The following is a 15475-nucleotide window of genomic DNA, read 5'->3' as shown; positions in this document are numbered from 1 at the left end:
ACTCATTTTATGATCATTAATATAATATACGTATTTAATCATTTTTCATTACATGCAAAAGGAGATTTTCAGCATTTACCACACAATAAAAGTGGCTCACTGATTAATGATTAGTGATTTAGAAGTGTTTTTACTCAACATTTTGAACGTGTTTTTATGCTCTGGGTGCAAAATTAAATAAATAAAAATAATTTTCCTACAGAAAGGTTCAATTTATTTTGATTATATATATATATAAACATACATACATACATAAACATCAAAATAAAATTACAACAAATTCTATTTAATATTTTAATACATTTAAATAAATTTAAAATATTAAATATAATCAATTATTCATATTATAAATCCTATTTAATAGTATTTAATCATATATGATTAAAACACTGCCTATTGGGCCTGTTTTCACTCTACATGTGGAAAATGTGAAAAATTTCACTTTACATTCCTGGAAAATTCATTAAATTGTACCGGTGAATACATAAGTCATATAGAGTTTCAAATTGGCTGCACATTTTGAAATGCACATCAGAAACTACAATCATTTAATACATAAATATGTTTCTTATAGAACGACAAATGAAAAGCAGAAAATGATCCAGAACAGGCAAACGTTGCCAATGACTGGAATCAGATCAGCTCAAGTGTTTCTGTTCCATTTCACAGCAGCCGGTGAGATAATAATATATTACAGGCCATGAAAGCTGTCACTTCTCACTCTCAAAATAAATTCAAAGTTATTGTTTGAAATGTAATGTTTAATTTTGTGTAAATGAGCATAAAAAAAGCTCCAGCGCCTGCTATTCCACCCAGTCCATGAGGAGCCGCAGCTTTTAAATCTCCGGGCTGGATTTGCTCTGACTCTTGAAAGTGTGTGACGGACGGCCGTGTGTGTTCTTTACGAGCTGATGGCTGACGGCTCTCTTTGAAGGGCTCTAACAGGTGTGAGGGGCTTTTCTCCGTGAATCTCGGGCAGAGACATTGTGCCATTCAAGACCAGAGACCCCGCGGCATCCGAGAGCTCATTACGACGGATCAGTGGGGGAAAACACTCCCGCTTTACAGGAACACCTCATTAATTACAGCCAGTGAAATAACAGCATCATTCACACCACTGAGAACTGACCTGAGATCAGCGCGCTCAACGCCCTGGTGTCTGTCTCGCACTACACGTGCTTTAGTAGGTGATGGGAAGTGAGAAAGACTGGGATCTAAGGATTATCGCTTTAAATGTTGGTGGGAATTAACCAGAAACAAAAGTCGAGTTAAGTTCAACTTAAACTGAAGTATGAAAGCTTTCAATAAATCAAATCAAAACTCTGATTCAGACAGACTGATAGATATACATATATAGAACGATAGAACGACAGAATGAACGATAGATAGATAGATAGAACGATTGTTAAAACAATATAAAAATGGATGGATGGATGGATGGATGGATGGATGGATGGATGGATGGATGGATGGATGGATGGATGGATGGATGGATGGATGGATGGATGGATGGATGGATGGATGGATGGATGGATGGATGGATAGATAGATAGATAAAATGATTGGTTAAACGATGGATGGATGGATGGATGGATGGATGGATAGATAGAATGATTAAATGATTAATGGATGGATAGATAGATAGATAGATAGATAGATAGATAGATAGATAGATTGTTAAATCAATAGATGGATGGATGGATGGATGGATGGATGGATGGATGGATGGATGGATGGATGGATGGATGGATGGATGGATGGATGGATGGATGGATGGATGGATGGATGGATGGATGGATGGATGGATGGATAGATAGATAGATAGATAGATAGATAGATAGATAGATAGATAGATACAATTATTGGTTAAACGATGGATGGATGGATGGATGGATGGATGGATGGATGATGGATGGATAGATAGATAGATAGATAGATAGATAGATAGATAGATAGATAGATAGATAGATGGATAGAACGATTGTTAAAACAATAGATATAAAGATGTATGGATGGATGGATGATGGATAGATAGATAGATAGACTGTTAAAAAATGGATGGTTGGACGGACGGACGGACGGACGGACGGACGGACGGACGGACAGACAGACAGACAGATAGATAGATAGATTGTTAAAACAATGGATGGATGGATGGATGGATAGATAGAAAGATAGAACGATTGTTAGAACGATAGATAGAATGATCGATAGAATGATGGATAGATGGACGGATACTCTATATAAATACAGATTTTTGCTGTATACTTCTTGCATTAAACTTTTCAGAGCAAATAAATAAATACTGAGATATATTCAAATTCAATATCATCCATTTCACTCAGCTCTACATACATACATCCTCCTATTCAAATAACATAAAGCCTTTAAGAAATGATAATTAGCTATTCTTCTAATGAACAATCGTCATTTACACTTCTAACAAGCTTGTGATGCACAGCAGGAGCAAATAATCCTGATCTCCATTCCTGAGCTCTCACTGTCTTGAGGAACACAAACACCATTCATGAGGCCATCAGAGACACAATAGAAGCTTTAGCAGGAGATAATTGAGCAGAGCAACAACAACTGAACTTTACATTCCCCCTCAAGACCTCATTGTGCTCAAATCAATGGCCTGTTGGTTTTAACAGCGGATTCTTCATCTGAGCTGTCAGGAAAACCACTAGAAGATGAGCTGCAAACAAATATCAAAGCCTGAGTGTGTTTGCAGATCCTCTCAATCTGGACTTCAGCGCTTTATAGATCGATTATTTGATCTGGGGTGCGTTTCCCGAAAGCATCGTTAGCCAATGGTCGCAAGTTCTGTCGTTATCAGCAGTTCAACGAGTCGGTGTTTCCCGAAACCACCGATCCTTCACATTCGCAGACAGCATCGCAGAGTTGTGTGTGTGAACGACAGATCTCGACCTGTGGTTAGAAGAAGAGTTTCTAGATTGCATGACATGTGGACTTAATAAATCCTTATCATGAGAAAAATAAGCAAGATGACATTCAGTGCAACACGTGTCTTTTATTTAGAATACATACAAATGTCATTTACGTCTTTTAGTTTGTCAAGAGATTTAAAGCGTCGTTTTTGAAGAGTGCGCATGTGCGAACGAGCTCTAGTGCGTAAGAACGAGCCTATGAGTGAATCTGGAAATAAAGCGAAATGAGAAAATAGTCCTCAGATGTCATGTCTGTAATGTATAGCAAAAAATCTAGTGTTAATTCTATCTCAAACAGTTTTATTAAAAGAAGTTATTAGGCTACTCCAAGACGTGCGTGAAGACATTTTGGGTCGTGAAGTGGAACGACCACTTTGACGACAATATGGTTTCGGGAAACATTCGTGACTAGCTAGTTGATTTCTTCAACGATGCATCGCACTGTAGTAGAGAAGCAGCGAGTTAGGTCGTTGTTCTGTTTATCTGAAGTCTTTCTGAAAGAGGTCAATGTGTCAAACACGTTTCAGAAGATGCAGTTGCTCTGCTGTCAGAATCGCAAACACGTGGCCATCGTTCTCTCACTCGTTCACAGGTGGGCAGCTGTTCAGTAGAGCGCCCTAGTGAGGGAACATGTGTCGCAGGTCATTTCCTATGTGAAAACAGACCATAAATCAGGAGGAGATCCAGCTGTTTGCTATCAAACCAATGCCTCACAGAATCACACGTTTAAAGGGTAAAATACGCTCGTGTTGTGTCTGGATTACCATAAATACGAGATGACGACTTGGAAGTGTTTACGGCAGCGTTCAAAACACCACAGAGGATCCGATCGTCTGTCGCCTTGCTGTTAATAACAGGAAAATGATTCATCTTTGCATTGATTCTCGTGGCACTGGCAATAATAAAATATGTCAAACATAAATGTGGAGGTCGTAAAACTGTTGCTATTTTTGTTCTTAAATGAGAATGCTGTACAAACAATTATCCTAGTCTTAATTTTAACGGTAAAAGACTGTAAAGCTGCTACAGTAAAAATCTGTTAATTGGTTAACGGTAAGTTCCTTTAAATACAGTGAAAAACTATATCTAATGGGACATTTCATGTAATTTTACAGCAAAATATTGTTAAATGCACAGTTTTAGAATGAAGGAATGAACGATAGATAGTAGAACGACAGATAGATTGAATAGAAAGATAGATAGAACGATAGATAGATAGATAGAACAATAGATAGAACAATAGATAGATAGAACAATAGATAGAACAATAGATAGATAGATAGATAGATAGATAGATAGATAGATAGATAGATAGATAGATAGATGGATAGATAGATAGATAGATCTGTTCTTAAAATGGTTGTCAGTAGCCTATATTATAAAGGTAAAAAAGCAGATTTTAATAATTTGGTATATTGATATTATTTTGTTTTGCTGTCAATTTAAGTTGCTATCACATTTTTTATGGTAAAGTTATGGCAAGCACAACTATAAATTTAACTGATTTTTTATTATTTTTTAACAGAAAAGTTTGCGCCTTTTTAAGCGTTTTCGACCAGTCATAATCTGTACGGTAATTCAGAACATTAAAACTAGGCTATATTCAATGCATGCAAGATCTTCTGGAAAAATTGCTAGAAACTTTTTTTCCATCTTGAGCCCAAGATAAAAAAAAAAAAAATATCCACAATAATTCACAAGATTGGAAGAACACAGACCAACACATCAAACACGTTCAGTGTTGAACTTCAGCCACAGTGTGGAGAGTTTAGAGAAACTACGAGACGGATCGTGCATCCGTCAGGACGGGAGGGGTTGGGATTCTTGGGAAGGAGAGAGACGTCCACAGAAATGAATGTTTCCATATTCCAGGTGCAGTGAGCTTTCAGGAGAGCGTTTGGCTCATCACGCTGGATTACTCACTGCAACCCCCTACCTCATCGCTGAATAATTACAGCTCGAGCTGTCCGACAAACTAATGGCTCTGACAGAACCCTGAAAGGTCACATAGTGAAATCCCTCAGAGGGTCTCGGGCTCTCTCTCTCTCTCTCTCTCTCTCTCTCTCTCTCTCTCTCTCTCTCTCTCTCTCTAGTGTTCAGTTGTTCAAACTTTGGCTTGAAGTGTATTTCTTCAGGTTCATGTATCTTACAAGCAAAAACACACAGAGCTGAACTTCAGAAGGAAGATTCCTGTAGAGGGGAAAAACCTAGCGATCGCTCTTTCGTCAGTTTGCACTTATGAAGAATCAACTTTGTCTCAGTTTTTTTTCTCCTAAAATTCCTTAAGAGACTGAAAACTGAGTCCATATAACAGACGACAAGAGCACATATCAGATCAGATTTGAGTGAGAATCTAATGTCAGAAATGTCAGCATTTTCTCTTTTAAAACTCGTAGAGTTTACATATACAGCATATATATATATGTGTGTGTGTGATTTTATGTTTATATTTTTTACTGCATGCATGTATATGTATGTGTATATATATATATATATATATATATACTGTATATATTTTTGTAAATGTTTATAAATACAAATATATATGTATATATATAAAGCAATACTTTTTTACGAATTTTAAAAGAAAAAAAAATGCTCAGATTTCCAGTCTATCAAATCCATCATGTGGGATATATATTTATAATTCATTAACACTAAATATATATGTATATATATATATATATATATATATATATATATATACATACATACATACAATATATAAATAAATATACACACACACATGCATACACTTCATTTGAATATATATTGCTCACTTCTGACCCAACGCCCAGCGTTTCACAAAAATGTTTTATATATAAACATAATTACAAAAATATAAACATAAAATATATATATAAGCTAAAAACAAATAAATATATGTGTAAATATTTTATTTTTATGTTTATATTTTGTTAATATTATTTATATATAAAACATTTTTGTGAAACGTTGGGTCAGAAGAGCATCAAATTTAATATGTCTAAAGTTTTAAATTTTATACGTTAAAAGTGAATGATTTCGACTCTTTAAAGCTTTCACAGTCACTCACTTCTGACCCAACATTTGACAATAATCATTCTTGAGGTTTCGAAAGAATTTTTTTTTAATTTTAAACGAACCACATGACACATCAGAGCCGCCAATTCAGTGTCGTTTCAACAGACTATTGCATTCCTCACTGACTTAACAAGCTTGAGTCCATCAGGATAATAATTCCAGCAAATTCCAGGGAATATTACTCATAAGTGAGTGGAGTTCAGTCGCAGACACGAGGAGATATCGCTGGAGATACAAACAGCATGTTCACAGCTCATGCCTCCCTTAAAAGTCCCAGCGTTTGATATAAGACAGCAGGGAGTCGTGTGAGTCCGGATGGGACGGAGGTTTCAGCGCTAATGGTGTGTTTCAGTAATGGACGTGTGTGAGTTTAGGTGATAGTCAGATCACTCCCCCCGCTGAGAAGTGCAATATCCTGTGGACCATCTCTGCTGGTGTGACCAATGCCGAACAGATGTTCAGAAGTCCCGATCAGGAGGATTCCTCCTGCCTCCCGAAATCAGCCCGCAAAGCGATTACATCTCACGTTTTCAAAGTGTTTCAACGCTTGCACCTTGGAAACTATTTCAAGGTTTGCGTTCTCGAGCCACTAAACACTGTTGTCGTGCGAATGAGTTAAAACGTAGTCATGTTAGCGGCCGCTAAGTTAATAACTAAAGCAACGGAAGTGAATCAATCAAAAACTAACTTTATCTGGACAATAACTTTATTCTAGAGCTGCTGTAAAGCCTAAACAATCAGTTACTGTAATCTCCTATTATCACTGTAAAGCTGCTTTGAAACAGTCTATATTGTTAAAAGCGCTGTATAAATGAAGGAGACTTGACTTGTGCCGAGATCCCACCGCCTTTAAAAGCGGCGTCTTCAGTTTTGTTAACGGCACGCTTTGATCCACCGGCCATTTGGTGTTTTTAGGACACACTTGCGGTTTGACACCAGGACTGTAATGTAAACGTCCTCTCTGTTCTGTTATTGAGCTCTTCTAGCGTTTACAACCACTTACATTGGTAGTTATAACAGCTTTTAGTGTTGAGACAGCAGTGTCTTTCTGGAAAGAAAGCTGCCGAGAGTTTGCAAATAATCTGCAAATCTGATTTAAAAGAACGCCTAAACACAAAGTGGACAGCAAATCTGAGCAAAATAAATTACGCTATGTGGATACAGACATGATTAAGAAGAACCAGCTAACTCAACCAGGTCTTGACCTTTAACCCTGTGTCATTGCAAAGGCCTAACATTTGCCCTGGGTTTCACAGACAAGGCTTAAGCGAGTCCCAGACTAAAATGCATGTTTGAGTTGGTTTAAAGTCAATAACTTTATCCCTTAAAACTCATCTTTGATCACCAAAATGACATATTTAGGTGTTTTTTTCCTTGAAAAAATGTCAATATCTTGAATGTAACTCGACACCCTTGCCTCATTTAGTATACGTGGTTCTATGAATATGCAAATGAGCCCCGCCTCCACTCACTCACTCAGCTCAGAGATCCACTGGTTGACGATCACACGTTGATCTGATTGGTTACAAGGTAGTTTGTGACGTCAGAAACACCAGCGATTTCAAAGCGTGTGTTTGAGACTGTCTTTGGTTCACTGCAGTTTTATACTCAGCAATGCTGTCGACTTATTAGCACATTAAAGCATATTAAAAACACCACATAGACACATAAACAACATTAAAAGCTTGATTTCCACCACAGGGGGACTTTAACTGAATGCTGGTATATCTTAGAATAAGTCAGTGTCACTGTTTAGTCTCAAGATTGCACATCAGTAATGTTTTTTTTTTTTCTAAGGCATGTTTATAAAAGCTACTTAAATGCCCTTATTGAACTAAAGCCTAATCCTGGCTTAATCTAAGCCTTGTCTGTGAAACCAGGCCGTAGAGTTCAGTCCATCCTTCAGTCTGTCATTAAAAGTGTCACACGGACCTGATGTGAGCAAACGTTCCCCAATGCAAAGACAAATAAGTCACAGAAGACTGTCTGTGTTCCAATAAATATGAAGATGAGCGCTGCGTGTCCGGAGCTGTTGAACACGTCTGAACCGGCGCTAGGCCACGAGCCAGCGCTTGCGAAACCGCCAGGGATTTTCTGCTATCAGGCATTTGTCTGAAACATGTACGAATCCATCAGCAAACGAAAGCGATGATGATCCGTCTGTATGACTGCGCATAAACCCACGGCTCTCTGCTGTCAAAAGTTCTTTAGGTATTAAAGGAGTATCATCCGGTTACTGCATCCCTTCAGGAATTCATTAAGTCCCGAATCAAAGCCAGCCAAGAGGCGCTACGGATACCCTTCACATTTCATAGCGGGCCGAGCATCTCCTGCTCCCAGCGGCCGGCAGATCTTTGATTTCAAAGCGTCTCGTGGCGTGTGATGGCCTTTCAGGAGACAGAGATCCTCTGATTTCATTCTCCGTAATTAGACGCTGCTTGATGCGTGATTGTCTCTGGTTGATGAAGGATTTTCTGCAGGATCTTTTTTTTTCCTGGAGTTTCCAGCTGGTTGTTGAATTAGCCCGTTAGATTTCAGTTCTTCAGTAGAAGTTAAGACGCTTAGATAATAAAATGCTTGAAAAATATTGTTTGGGATTTAAAGTAAATGAGTTGATATACTGTATGTGTTTAGCGGAGGGTTTTCACTCACACTTTAGTCTGAATATCCACAGCTTATATAACATCTAGTGTCTTAGATGCTTGGATAATAAAATGCTAGAAAAATATTTGGTGACACTTTATTTTAAGGTGTCATTGTTACAGTGTAATTATATATTTAAGTACTGAGTAATAATATTTAACAACATGTACTTACTATAGGGTTAGGGTTTGGTTGAGGGTTAGTTGCATGTAATTATGCATAATTTACTGTTAATACTATGGTAAGTACATGTAACATATGTAACAAGGACACTGTAAAATAAAGTGTTACCAAATATTTTTGGGGATTTAAAGTAAATAAGTGGATATACTGTATGTGTACAGCAGGAGTTTTTGAAGCACACTTTAGTCTGAATATCAAAAGCTTAACATCTAGTGTCTTGGATGCTTAAGATACTAAAATGCTAAAACAGGATTTCATAGCACTTCCCTTGAGGATTCACCAAAGAAAACCCCACAACCGCAGCGGCACAGACTGTAAAAACCACAGTGTGCCGTGTGAGGAAATCTCAGCAACATCCACTCTGATTCTGAGCGAACACAAGCGGGAATCAGAGCGAGCGATGCAGTTTACATGAGCAGCGGATTCACACTGACAGGTCAGAGCTCGTGCTGAAGCTCTCGACGCTCTTCTCCAGGACGGAGAGGAGAGAAACATCTCACTAGCCTCAGGTTCTCACGCTGACAGCTTTCTCTGAGATGGATCTCCATTCAGGCTGTTAAACATCATCATTGAAATATCATGAAATATCACATGATGTTGTACAGTGGTTCTCAAACGTCTCAGAAACTGCATCTCAGGTCTGTTCTGATAACGTCAGAGAGCAGAGAAAATGCAATGCTAAATGCTGAAACAAACTGCAGCTAAATCATGCAAATCTCGAGCAGCAAAATATATATTTTAAAAATGAATAAATAACTTAAAATTCAAGTAATTATTTATCTTGTATTTTAATATTCTAGCTATATATATGTATGTATCTATTCACACACACGCACACACACACACACACACACACACACACACACACACACACACACACACACACACACACACACACACACACACACACACTGTATATAAATATATATATAATTTTTTATATAAATTTAAAAAAACTGTAAGTACTTATATATATATAAATATATATATATTAGTAAAAAATACTAGTATATAAAATAATGTAAAATAATAATATAATATAATATAAAATTAAACTATTTATTTATTTTGTATTTTGCTATTCTAGCTATATATATATATATATATATACACACACACACACACACACACACACGCACACACACACACACGCATATATATAATTTTTTATATAAATTGTAAAAAATGTAAGTACATATATATATTAGTAAAAATACTAGTATATAAAATAATGTAAAATAATAATATAATATAATATAAAATTCAACTATTTATTTATTTAATATTTTGCTGTTCTAGCTATATATATATATATATATATACACACACACACACACACACACACGCACACACACACACGCATATATATAATTTTTTATATAAATTGTAAAAAATGTAAGTACATATATATATTAGTAAAAATACTAGTATATAAAATAATGTAAAATAATAATATAATATAATATAAAATTCAACTATTTATTTATTTTATATTTTGCTGTTCTAGCTATATGTTAATATATATATAATATAATAAGTAAGTAATTAATATATTAAGTAAAAAATAATAATATAAATCTCTAAAAAATTATAATATATAGAGATAGTATAATGTAATTATATAGAGATAATATAATGTAATATAATATTTAGACACATGTTAACATGGGCAGATTGTGTGACGCCTCATCCTCAAACACCACAAATAAATCTGCAGTTACGAGCCAGACGACATTAAATGCAGGTTACGGGTTTAGTGTTGTCTTGGGTCGTAAAACAGAACCGATAGAGACGCGCTGGAACAGTTTGTGGAGGGAAGCCTCAAGTTATTATGTTGCTTGAGAGTTTTTCTAATTAGGAGACAGACAGTAGTGATCAATCATGAAATCACAAGATCCACTTCTACACAGTCAGTTTCGTGATAAAGGGCGGTAACCCTGCGATCTGATTGGTTAATGAAGGAACACACAGTACAGTGCAGATTCACAGGTTCAATGATAGACAGACTGCAACTGATCCAATGGACTAAATCACATTGTTAAAAGTTAAACTATTTGTAGTTTGCACTAATGGCACAATGCAACTGCAAACAATCAGCTAGAGGCATTTATAACCCATAATGTGGCGATTATAATACGAGCTGTTGAGGAAACATATCGTCAGCAAATAATGTGTTGTTGACAGTCAGGTATAACAATAAGAAGATAATAAAACTCCGGCAGTCTCTTTTGTCCAGACTGCGCTCAGAATAACACAGCACACGTTTTCAGGGGTCAGCGACTCACAATGGAGGAACTTCTGAGGAGCTCGACTTCCCTCGGATTTCTTGACCTATTGACAGCGGACTGACCTTATATACTCCTGTGAGAAAGCCTATTGTGCTCTGGAGTCTTAGCAAGACAAACAAGAGAGTTCCCTGCGGTCTTAAAGAGCCTTGAGACAATCCCGACCGAGGAAAAGTCCTTCAGAGCAGCTTTTAAACGTTTATGCTCATCAAACTTCAACTCATACTCCAAAACAAAGCACTTTTCCAAACGCACACTTTTTATTTAGTGTGGAAAAGCCTCGAGAGAAATGCAGGAAAATTCCACCGTGGTCTTTTTTCTAACTAATGTTTCTCTTCTACATTAATTACGCTAAATCATTATGTTAAGTTTGGAAATTGTCCCCGAAATTCCTCCACAAATAGCCTGAGACTATGTGCATGATTCCAGACATCTGGCACATATTTTCCTGGCGTGAGCTAAAAACAGCTTTATTCAGTGATTATTCGCTGATCGTTGTGGGTTTGTTCACCTGGAATCGGTGAGGCTTTATTTCTCTGTGTTAATTGGTAAGGATGTGTTGAGCTGAAAGCGGACTCTCTTTCTCTCTTGTCTTAACTTCTGAATCGTCTCTGCGGGGAGTTTTACTCAGTTTCCATTCAGGCCCTCCATGCGCCCTCCGGTATTTTCAGCTCCTCTGCTTTCGCACCATTGGCTTCATTAAATTCTTCTCCAATGAGAAGGATAAGAAAAGGGCTGACGGACCCTGAGAGAGCGGGACGTGTGAAAAAGGCTCCGGGGGAGATGAAAGAGGCCCCTGTGGCCCCAGGGCCCCGGTGACCGTCAGCTCGGCCGGACCTGAATAATCCTGAATGGGCCCGTCGTTCTTTCACATCCTTTTCAACCTCTTTATCCTGACTGCTAGAACTCTTCATCGCGCACAATGGCAAATGCACTAAAACTGTTTTCTCATGCTAATGGATGTGAACTCACTCCCTCCAAATGCTTTTTGCTTTTCCTCCAGGATTTAAATGGGCCAATTAGAGGCTGTTATTTCTCCTCGTCTTCTACATCTCAGAGTTTTTCCTCTCCTTTTCTAGTGAATTGCACGTTTTATCAGTGGATCCTCGCGCCGTAACGGCCGAGACGGATCACAGAAATTGATTGTAAGTATTTCAGGAGGAGAAAGCAGACAGTAAACAGAGAAAGAAAAAGAGTGTCTGAAGAGCAAACATCAGGTCTTTCAGCTCTCAACAGCTTGTGCAGCGTCTGAACTTCTGTCTGCATTCATTATCCTTCACTCGCAAGATATACTCTATTATACTATTTACTTAAGCTGATTTCTACAACCGATGACTGTTTTAATGCCCAAAATATCTATTTTTAATCTAAAGCACCTTTTCCCCCTCACAATAAAATCTGCTTAAACTTTAAAACTTCAGAAGGAAATTAAAATGCATATGCACTCAGATGACTGGACTATGTGTGAGTGATCTAATGCAGGAGACTGTGTGTAACACGCCTGGATGAGTGGATGTGTTCGGGATCGGCGCCTGGCACCTTCTGATCACATCTTCCCCCATATGGATCAAATTGCAGGAGAATGTTTGAGATTCCAGTGTAAGGAGTCAAAGAAGAGCCGAAAAGCAGCTCTATTCTATTCTATAGTCCATCTCCACAATTTCCCTCCAAAATAACTCCATTTGAAACAGTTTTGTGCATCCAAAAAGAAAGAAAAAAAAAGAAAAGAAAAAAAGTTGATGTGATTCTTTCCACATGCAACTCAAACATCAACAATAACTACAACAACACAAATATTTGAAATGCTCATTAAACACACGCGTGCACATAAATCACTCACCAGCTCTGAAGAGTGAATCAAACCTCCAAACTCGCTCAAACACGATCAAACTCTTTCTTCACTGGAAACTTTCTGGCTCCAGAAAACAGAAGCGCGTCCCACGAACATCCATCAAAACACGAGCGAAGATCTTCACGAGAACCAGCGGGTCTGAGGCGAGAATCACTCAGAAAGTTCAGTTTCGGGATTCTTCTTTAACTTTTACGGTCCATCAGTGAGAATGAACGCATGAAGTTTTCATCATCTGACCGCGCGACGACGACAACGACGAGCGCGCGCGCGCGGAATCAGAGGATCAGAAGTTCGGGAAATAAAAACAACAGAAGAGTTTGAGAGTGCGACTGTTTGCGGTGAGACCCTCGGGTGATCTGTTTTCAATGCTCTCTCTCTCTCTCTCTCTCTCTCTCTCTCTCTCTCTCTGATGGGTCGGGCTTCACACTGAACTGATCGCGTCGGACTAAAGTTACATCAAGTTTTTCTACAAGGTCATCCTGGAAGAGATCAAAAGGTGAGAAAATCAAAGAAAAAAAAAAGAGGTAACACTTTATTTTACACTGTTCCTGTTACACATGTTACTGTATGTACTTACCATAGTAATAACAGTATGTATAACGACATGCAAATAACCTTCAAGCAAACCCTCACCATATTATAGTACATGTTGTTAATTAACATTACTTAGTTCCTAAATATATAATTACACTGTAACAATGACTCCTTAAAATAAAATAAATCAGGTTTTGGTTACACATTATTTAATGTGTCTTTGTTATACTGTAATTATTGGCTACATTTAATTATTGAGTAACACATGTACTTAATGTGGTTAGAATTAGGGTTTGTTTGAGGGTTAGTTGCATGTAATTATGCATAATTTACAGTTATCACTATAGTCTATAGTAACTGCATGTTACATTTGTAACAAGGACACTGTAAAATAAAGTGTTACCCTTTTTTTGTGTGTGTGGAACTTTCAAAGAAATTGGCTTACTAAATATGTGCGTATTTATTAAAATGTGTATTTTATTGTATTATTAGTTCTTTATTTAAATCTAACTAATAATTTCTTTTCTATTATTCTTTACTGAAATAGAAAGCAGAGCATCAGTATCGATGCGCTTCGTCCCAGATCTCCCAGGCTCAAATCAGCCTCATTTATCACTTTTAGCTGACCGTGGCTCGGTATTTACAATAGAAAATGGAAATGGGGTCAAAACTAATTCATGTGAAGTTTCAGCAGATAAAAAAACTATTTATTACGCTTAATTAACACACTTAGACATGAGCAGCTATGATACAATAAATTATTCTTAAATCACCATTAAAACCAGGTGGGTTATTTTAGACGCTATACACTTCAGTATACTGTGATTAAACTCTGACATCACATTAATATATAGGCTATTGTACATATTAACATTATGATCCACATTTCAAGGTGTTCATGTTAATTATGTGGTTGAAAAGCCTTCACTGTTATTTTCACTCAACATGCTTTAAAGAACAAAGACAAATCTGAAGTTAAACAGTGTAACTGGAAACATGTCCAATCAAACTAATAGCAGCAATGAACACTGAATATGTGTTTATTGTATTATATTACTGTAATGAAGAAACATTTTAATTATGAGCTTGTTTATGGAAGTATAACCCTGAACTATACAGATTTAAGGTGTTTTATACATTTTAACTCTGCAGAAATCCCCGTTTTTGGTGCCAGGTGCGTGACCTTTAATCCAGGAATCTTTAATATGACTTTGCGTCCTGTTACACACAAGAGGAGACGGTGTGTGTGTGTGTGTGTGTGTGTGTGTGTGTGTGTGTGTGTGTGTGTGTGTGTGTGTGTGTGTGTGTGTGTGTGTAATGAAGAGACGGGAAGCTGTTGCACACCGTACAGCCCTAATAATGACATCACTGCTCATATGATCTCACACACACACACACACACCCACACACACACACACACACACACACACACACACACACACACACACACACACACACACACACACACACACACACACACACACACACACACACACACACAGCCAGCAGTTATTACACTGTGTTTAATGATCATGCAACTCTAAGATTTTTCCATTTTGGATACACTAGTTTAAAACAAGACATAATGCATTTTGGAGAATTATGAATGCAATAAAAGAGAACTAAACTAAAATTCCAAAAACATCATATTTTGGTTATAAAAAGGTATTTAAACTGAAACTGTGAAATTATTCACAGTGCATTTTCCATAAGTGTAAGGTCGGAACAAGCTATTGCATGTGTTTTTAATATTGTAGTTTTATACTGTTTATTAATTTCAATTATGTGCTTTATAATTACTTTACAATTATTTTATATGAAAACCTATCTTTACATTACTTTAACTCATAAATTAAGCAATTTCAACTTTTTTATAAGTTAGTTTAAAATGACTTTTACAGCCAAGTTGAACTTGTACTTAAAAAAAAAATTAAGGCAGAACTGTTTTTGTTAATAACTATTTT

The 15475-nt window shown here is 36.9% G+C and overlaps 1 protein-coding gene and 1 long non-coding RNA gene across 2 annotated transcripts in view; one reads left to right on the top strand and one right to left on the bottom strand.

Annotated features, from left to right (window-relative positions):
- gli2b (GLI family zinc finger 2b) overlaps positions 1-13411 on the bottom strand; it is a 94942-nt gene extending 81531 nt beyond the window's left edge. Inside the window, exon 1 of the mRNA XM_082155761.1 lies at positions 12966-13411. The gene's annotated coding sequence lies outside the window, so the exon portion shown is untranslated. The remainder of the gene's footprint in view (positions 1-12965) is intronic.
- The window catches only part of LOC309488049, an 85060-nt gene that overhangs the window by 40453 nt on the left and 29132 nt on the right, over positions 1-15475 (top strand). The gene's annotated exons all lie outside the window — the stretch shown is intronic.

The sequence above is a fragment of the Leuciscus leuciscus genome, assembly GCF_965113295.1.
Source record: "Leuciscus leuciscus genome assembly, chromosome: 23".
Classification (NCBI taxonomy): domain Eukaryota; kingdom Metazoa; phylum Chordata; class Actinopteri; order Cypriniformes; family Leuciscidae; genus Leuciscus; species Leuciscus leuciscus.
Note: the sequence above shows the minus strand (reverse complement) of the source record. Positions and strands in the feature narration are given on the sequence as shown.